Source organism: Melanerpes formicivorus, unplaced genomic scaffold (genome assembly GCF_026170545.1).
Source record: "Melanerpes formicivorus ecotype bairdi unplaced genomic scaffold, bMelFor1.0.p_v2 SCAF_4, whole genome shotgun sequence".
In the NCBI taxonomy this organism is placed as follows: domain Eukaryota; kingdom Metazoa; phylum Chordata; class Aves; order Piciformes; family Picidae; genus Melanerpes; species Melanerpes formicivorus.
The window spans coordinates 20,190,920-20,197,921 of NW_027142356.1; positions in this window are offsets into that span (position 1 = coordinate 20,190,920).

Sequence of the window (7,002 nt, forward strand, 5' to 3'; positions counted from 1 at the left end):
TGAAAAGTTGCTATTTTGGACAACAAAATAAAATAACAAAAATATTCTTAAAGTTGAGGAGGATAGGAGGACTGAATTTTTAGAGTGGTTGCAAATCTTCCAATCTTCCAACATTTACAGGGTCATTTGAAGGGGATTGCAGAATGGTGGTTTTGAGACACCTCAGAAAATTAACATGATGCAGATCAGATTACATTTCTTTCTATCCCTTAATATTCTTGCTTCTGTTATCATGCAGAAACTGGAAACTGATTTCATCAACTTTCAGTCTAAAAAGGATGACCTCTAGATAACAGGTAATGATAGAAATGTCAATTCTTATCCTTAGAAAGGCAAGAGCATAAACAAGAATGGTAACAAGCCTCAAGGAACAAAATAAAATGTCAACACAGAAATCCATTGGTAAACTATACAGTGCATTTAAAATACAAACTAATGTGACCAACATAAATAAGAACATCTGATGCAATAAATTCATCTTATGGGTCCAGGGAGGCTTCCTTACTTACCTTTGAGCTCCAATGTAGATCTTTTATCATGGATTTTCCTTTGTTTCGTTTCAGCTTGTTTCCCATAGAAACCAGGCTGATTTAGTAACTTTCTCTGCCATTGTCAGAGTCTGAATATGTCTTCAATCACTTCTGCATAAATGGAACTATTTCAGAAGAATTTGAAAGAGGTGTAACTGTCCCCCAACATAATTGCATTTCTACAGTTTCCATGAAAATAAGCAGCCAGGTAGAGAAGAAAGATCCTCTAAATACCCTTCCTTAGAGAACAGCTGCAGAATTATTTTAAATCTTCCTAGACTCTGTAGTCAAATGCCTGAGACAAATCTCTAAGAAAACACATTGCCTTGCATTTTGCATTTTAAGGAAATATTTATTATTCAAAGGAATCATAAAACAATTCTTAATTTCTGCCACTTGTTATTCCAATCCCCACGTAGTTTCTATATCTTGGTTTAATCCCAGCCAGCAACTAAGCCCCAAATAACTGCTTGCTCACTCCCCCATCAGTGGGACAGGGGAGAGAATTGAAACTGAATAACGCATTCCCTGAAATTATGCACACTATTATTATTTCAGTATCTTCAGGACAAAACCTGTAGAGAAATCAGCCAAATACTTGATTTCCTCTATTTTAAAGATGTGAGGAAGCAAAATAAGTGAAATTTGCCACTACATATTTAGTCCTAATTGGTTTATGTTTTGAATTGGATTTTATATTTTATATGGCACTGTAAATAAGAGAAGTTTCACATAATGAGGATGCCAGGAACTTAAAGAAAGACTGTCTCACTTGAATTGGGCAATTGAAGATTAAGTTAGTGCATTAAGTAAGTAATTTTTGCTTTATCATAATAAATAGGTCTTATTTTCATGAGTTTACAAAAATTACTCTTTTTAAAAATTCCCCTCCCCCCCCAACCTTGAACAAAGATAATGACAATTTTAATATTAATGCACTTTCTAATACTAGCTGCATGAAGGACACTGTGGTGAGCAATGAAAGGCTTGTGGGTTTAGACAAGGAAAGGAGAGATCACTCCATGGACCATCACCCTTTCCTCCCTCTTCAATGACCTTGAAGTCTACAGATAGGTTTCTCTTACATAATCTCACTCCTTGCTCTGCCACTGTAATTGCACTTGCACAGATTTATTTTTTTTTTTCCTTTTGTAAATATGAAATCATAGAATTGTTTAGGTTGGAAAAGACCTCTAATATTATCAACTCCAACCACCAACCCAAGATTACCATGGCCATTAAACCAGGGCAGTTCCACCACCTCTGATGGGCTCAGCCTTGGACAGCAGCAGATCCCTCTTGTAAGCCAGCTGGCAATGTCTCTGTTGGACATAGGAGAGAGCTTCTAATGCTTCTAAAGCCACACCACTACCAAAATCTTGCCATTCAAACTCAATACAGACACAAATCCTGCTCTTAATTCTGAATCTTAATTTTGCTTGTGTCTTATTCCATATTTCAGTGCTGTAAGAGATTAACTCTGCCCAGTGTTTTTTAAAAACATTACTTCTGACACTTTTTGCACTGCAACATCACATTCATAGCAATTAATTCTGGCATCATGACCAGGGTGTTTGTCAGGTACACTGCTTTCATACTTATATTTGCTCCTCTTTTCTGGCATAGTAAAAACTTAATTATTCCTAAGGTGGTGGTTTTATGGAAAAGAAATCTGAAAAAAAAGACCAACACTGTAAATAACAGTAATAATTCAAATAACATGTTTAACAGCACTCAGTTGTAGCACAAATATTCAATAGCAGTGATCCAGATTATCAGTAACAAATGGTAGTGTTAGTTATGCTGTCTTTAAAATAACATTAGGAGAAAAGTACTGATAAAAAATTAAAAGAATGGCCTATTTATAATGTAATACTTTTGAGTTCCTCAATTTCAAAGAGTGAATAATGTAGCAAGGTCAAACATTTATGTATATCCAAAATGGAATGACATTCTCTAGTAAGTTGTCATGTAATGACTGTCAGAACAGTATTCTTGTATCCTCTTTGTTAATTTAAAACTATCCTTTAGGATTTCAGATTCAGTGTTTTCCTGTACTCTGAGCTGCCAATTATCATGCTGAGATCAGGCCAAAAGGCTTTTGCTTCAGTTAGTAGTTGATATAATTTCATTGAATTTGAGCACTTTTGCTACAAGTACACAGGTGTAATAGACCACAACCTAGTCTATGGCATTTTAAGATTAAAGTTTGAAGCTATACCAAAGAAACAGTAGTAGAGTGGCATTTCAGATGTGCCTCTATGTTAGTCTCACTAATTTCAGATTATTACACATCACAAATTAAAAGCTCTTGATTAAATAATACCATATGACAATTTCCTTCTGAATTCCTTGAGATTTCCTCTACCCTTTTCGTACATTAGTTCACATAATGAGACTTGACCTCTTCTTCACTATCTCTTCAACCTCCCCTATTATTTTCATTATTTCATCAATATGATGCAATGCAAAATATTATGTCATGTTATATCCTGTAGCATTTTCTTCTATCCTGAACCTTCTCCTAGTCAGAAATCAATAATCAAGTTGCTCTGTCTTGGGTAACATGGATATTAGCCACCTCTTAAAATGAATTAGACTACTTAAGTTAGGGTACAAGGAAAAACAGGAGGTCTTCATATCATGGTACCAGTGCAGTGCATTGTCTTCTAGTCATTAGTTAATAGTGGCTAATGAAGCTAGTATTTGGACTGAGATCCTAAACAGCTGCAGGGAAAGTAAGTGCTCTGTTTCTTACTCTATTTGTGGATTATACAATTTAAACTCAAATATAAATAGCTCCAAAATTATTTCCTTGATCAAGTATACTTTTTTTCCTAAAAAAATATGCAAGTCTCTGAGTCATAAAACTTCTCAGACCTGTCACCTTGCACAGCGTAGCACAAAGGGAAGAGAAGCTTCAGGTTGATTCAAACATTAGATTATGTGTCTCAGGAGAGTGGCAGGGAGGCAGAGAAGTGCTGTTGTAAAAGTGTCTAGAACTAAAATCTATACAACAAGGTCAAGCTGTTGAAAAGGCATGGGAAAAGTCTGATAAAAGACTGACTGCAACATGAACATCTTATCACCTGTGAAAAGAGTCAAAAATATCATTGACCCAAAAGAGCACAAGAATGCCAAAACAGAGAGGATATATCAGAGCTCAGGATTGTTCTAGCTTACACTATTGTGAATTTCTTCCTGTGCATACTTCAGAGGGTCCCTCCTTTCATAAATCACACAACAGTATACAGACTTAGTGCAGTTACATGTTGTGAGTTTCTCCAAAACAATGTGAGTATAAAACCATATCTGGAGATCAGCCCATTGTGCACTGTCTTGTCTAGTTCTCCAGGCTGATCCTGAGAAAGCTCCTTCCATGGTGATATAAAGCAGAAGGCTATGCTAATTTAGTCTAACACCTAGCTTACTTTGCACTAAGAAACAGGTAGGAGATAATACTGCTAATAAAACAGCAGAATTATCAGAATTATATACCTTCTTTTTAAACTACATGCCGAAAAGGCACCTTGGGAGTTTTTTTCTCCTGTTTTAACTTACTTCACAATCAGATTATTCAATTAAATTATTTGCACATTATCCCTGCTGAGCAGTGCAGTCAAAACCATTAAAAAAAAAAAAAAAATCTCATCTTCTTTATTCCGCTGCGATTACAAAAATCCAAAGTCTACAGTTGTAGCAGTTAACATTCATGCTAGAATATCATTTGAGCAAAACTGATGAGGTTTGAATATATTAAGGACAACCCTACTTATGTTAGAATTGTGTTCCAGGAGTCTTAATAGATTATAGTCAAGCCATAAAAGGGGGAAAAAAATTAATTCAGAAGTTAACTATTCCATTCTATTCAAAGTCTAAAAAACCCTTGTAATAATCATTAAAAAACTCAGGTTTTATCTTCCATTTTACCTTCATTACTGAGGATGGGGTCCTATAATCATTTTTTTCATCAAACCTAAGATCTGAACTTTGATTAAGAACTATCGTATTTCTCTGTGATAAATTGCTTATCTGAAAGTAGTTATCACAGTTTAAGCATTGAATAGGAAATACATAATCTCCTCCAAAAAGAATGAAGTTTGCTGATGACGAGAACTTGTGATTATATTTCTTAAACATCTTAGTCACCATTTTGCTATACAAGACTCTGTGAGAGCAAACATGTGAATGGAAAAGCTAGAGAAGATTGCTTTTGAATATAAAAGAGCACAATTTTCACTCACTGAAAGCCTGCTGGGAATGGAATCTGTGGTACCACATGAATCCTGTGCTCACAGTTGTCTTACTGCCTTCCCTAAGTGTTGATTACCAAAGAAATTGCTTTAGGTCAGAGCAGAATAAATATAACTTGTCTTCAGCAAGCAAGATGGCCAAACTATAACAAGTAAATAATCCTTTTTTCTTTCCATCATCATTTCTCTTTTCATATATACTCTTGGAGCGCACAGTCCATGATATGAGACTGCCTGGTTCTCCTGTTAGGTCTTAACTGCACAGGCGTTTTACCATAAAATTTTCACAGATGAGACAAATTATTAAGTATTTCTGTTTAAAATGATATCTTAGGATCAAACAATGATGTGGCAAATGGAGTTCAATCCAGTCTGCAGCCAGTCACAAGTAGCATTTCCCTGGGTTTAGTTCTGTTTAATATCTTTGTCAATGATCTGGATGAGGAGTCTGAGTACATCCTCGCTACATTTGCAGATAGCAAATTTAGTTGGGTAGGAGTGTTGATCTGCTTGAGGGTAGGAAGGTTTTACAGAGGAATTTGGACAGGCTGGATCGGTGGGCTGAGGCCAGTTTTTTGAGACTTAAACAGGCCAGGTGGCAGGTGCTTACACACACCACAGGCTTGGGGAAGAGTGGTTAAAAAGCTGCATGGTGAAATAAGACTTGGGAGTATTCATCAAAAGCTAGCAGCAGTGAGTCAGCAGTGTGTCCAGGTGGCCAAGAAGACCAACATCCTGGCTTGTATCAGAAATACTGTGGCTAGCAAGACTAGAAAAGTGATTATGCCCCTGTACTCAGTGAGCTCAAAGGTCTTTTCCAACCTGGTTTATTCTATTCTGTTCTATTCTGTACTCACGACTGGTGAGGTCACACCTCAATTACTGCGTTCAGTTTTGGACCCAGAAAAAGCACAAGTCCTGTGAAGAATGTCCAGGGAAATGGGTTGTTCAGTTTGGAGAAAAGTATGCTGAGGGGAGATCTTACCTCTCTCTACAACTACCTGAAAAGAGATTGTAGCGAAATGGGGATCCATCTACTTTTCCAAGTAACAAGTGGACAACAGGAAAACAGTCTCAAGTTGTGTCAGGGGAAGTTTAGATTGTATATTAGAAAAAAAAAAAAATCACAGAAAGAATTGTAAAGCACTGAAACAGGTTGCCCAGGGAAGTGGAGGTTTTCATAAGACATGTAGATGTGATGCTTAGTGGTGACCTAGCAATGTTGGGTTGACAGTTGGACTTGATGATCTTAAAGGTCTCTTCCAAACAAAAGAATTCTGCAGTTCCTCTCTGCTTGTGTCCTGGGTCCAACTGTCTCAGCTGCAAACTGATATTTCCATCTGGAAACCAGAAACCTGGCCAGAGTTTGGTGTGACAAGGTCCAGCCACCACTGCTTGCCACACACATGCATATGTACTATCTCTTTCTGGAGTCGCATGGTTATGGTTACTGTTCTGCCCTAGCCTTATTCCCTTTTACATGAGATCACCCAAGCCAGTTTGGCCTAGCTGGTACACCTGTGGACCCTTCACATAGTTAATGCTCCCACAGGCCTCTCTAGATCTGGCTGTGAGTTCACAGAAAAATGTACAGAAAGGTGATTTGGATTGTCCCAGGGCAGTCCGTCTATTCCTTTAAGATGCATAAGTCAGGAACCTGCATTTTATACACATTACATCCCTATCTACTTACTGCCATCCTCCACCTCCTAGCTTGACTTTACACGGGTCAGTCAGACTATGAAAAGCCCATTTTTCAGAAAGGTTTGTGCACGCAGTGTGAAATTGTCTTTCTCTGAGGGATTTCTCAGAGACAGAGGTATGTGAGCTGCAGGTGTTTTCTGCACACTCACTCTCACAAGAGGGAAGAATTTGCTTTCCCTGGGAACACTGGTCCAGCTATCCACCATCACCAAGATGTGACTATCTCAGGCAAACTTGTGTTGCTTGACAGGATACCATTTTGCAAAGCTTCCTTGGGGACACTCCTTGCAGCCTGACAATCCTAAAATAGAGTACTCGTTGCTTGGCAGATGTTATCCAGCTCCTCTTCAGAGATATCTGCAAGAGTTCATCTGTTTATCAGCCTGAGCCTGACATTTCAGAAAGAAATCCTGAAAGTTAAGCTTGCTAGAGGTAAAAGCATGTATAGGTTTAAAGGCTATAACAAAACAACCTTTAAAGAAAGCTGCTTGAGCACCTGCTGAGTACCTTCCTGG